The sequence below is a fragment of the Galeopterus variegatus genome, unplaced genomic scaffold, assembly GCF_000696425.1.
Source record: "Galeopterus variegatus unplaced genomic scaffold, G_variegatus-3.0.2 Scaffold8804, whole genome shotgun sequence".
Classification (NCBI taxonomy): domain Eukaryota; kingdom Metazoa; phylum Chordata; class Mammalia; order Dermoptera; family Cynocephalidae; genus Galeopterus; species Galeopterus variegatus.
This window is the reverse complement of record NW_007734915.1, coordinates 44760-46040: the sequence shown is the minus strand read 5'-3', so window position 1 is coordinate 46040 and position 1281 is coordinate 44760. Positions and strand designations below refer to the sequence as shown.

The window sequence follows — 1281 nt, the reverse complement described above, 5'->3', positions numbered from 1 at the left end:
CCTGCCCCTGGCCCCCCAGAAAGCGAGCTGCGGGGGTAGCAGCAGCCCGGGCAGCCCGGTCCACCATTCATCACTGGAGGAGCAGCCCTCCTACAAAGATGTAAATATCCCCTTTAGGCTCCTTCAAGCTAATTATTATTATTTAAATGCACCTTTCGGCTGAATCGGTTACATATGCGCGAGAAAGATGAATCACCAGATTTCCCCACAGAAATGAAATATTCAGTATGTTTGGGAGGGCTTCTTTCCTGCCAATGGTCCTCCATAAAAATGTGGTTTCTGGTCTCTTTTTTTATAAAGCGTTTCAAAGAATTTGAGACCTCTTTTCCCTCTTCTCGTTGAGTGCTGATCGTAGAAGTTGGTAAAGACTCCTCAGTGACCTAGTTCTTCTAACAATCCCTTTTTCCCCCCACCTGAGCACATTTGTTCCCCCCAAAGACCACAAAACCCAGCAGTCTAAATAATCCGATCCCCTTCCTTCTCTATAGTTCAGCGCCTTCCCNCTATCATAGTGATATATTTAATTAATCCATATTACTTCTTAAAGGATAGTGTAGGTATAAGTAGTCATAAGCATGTATTTAAATACAAAAAGTATTCAAAGAAGATAATCGTCAAAAAAGGATGTCTCCTGAGGCTCCATGGAGTCACTTTTATTGATGCTTCTTCCTGCTGACTGTTGACATTAGCATATGGTTTGATCCAGGCATTGATTTGTGTGTCTAATTCTTTTCCACACAGAATCAGAAAACTAAGGAAAATAACCAAGTTATTGTCTCTACGAAGGACGACAACAACTTTTCAGGTAAAACAAAAATGAACTTTTCTTGCCTGCATTTAACCATACCTGTGAGAATTATACCCAACCTCCTCACCTAACCACTGCACCACTCTGTTTTTCATCCATTGATTTTCAGGCTTTTTTTTGTATTTGTTTTTGGATATCACAGTTTATATGTGAAAGGGCAGGATTTCTGTGGTTTCCAAGCAATGGTAATTTTCCAAATAATAGTGCCAGTACCTCCCAGTTTTAGCACACCTCTTAGCATTTAAATATCAGCCATTTGAAGATACAGAAATACAGAATTTTGTGCTAAAAGTCTTGGCATCTTTGTCCTTTCTGAAGAGTTGCCACATTTTGGGAGAATATTTAGAACCTTCTGATTGTTTCTTCACTGAATTAGTCACTCTCAAACTTGAGTATAATAAACAGTATCCCCCTTGCAAAAAAATTCTTGAATGTCTTTGTATCTCTCTTGTCAGTCTGATCACTTGTAGATG

At 39.7% G+C, this 1281-nt stretch overlaps 1 protein-coding gene across 2 annotated transcripts in view; it reads left to right on the top strand.

The window, feature by feature from the left end:
- SKOR2 (SKI family transcriptional corepressor 2) overlaps positions 1-1281 on the top strand; it is an 18371-nt gene that overhangs the window by 4532 nt on the left and 12558 nt on the right. Inside the window, exon 1 of one of the 2 annotated variants that reach the window (XR_552088.1) lies at positions 735-805. The exons of the other annotated variant lie outside the window; for it this stretch is intronic. The gene's annotated coding sequence lies outside the window, so the exon portion shown is untranslated. Of the gene's footprint in view, positions 1-734; positions 806-1281 lie in introns of those variants that run through there. 2 annotated transcript variants of the gene reach the window in all.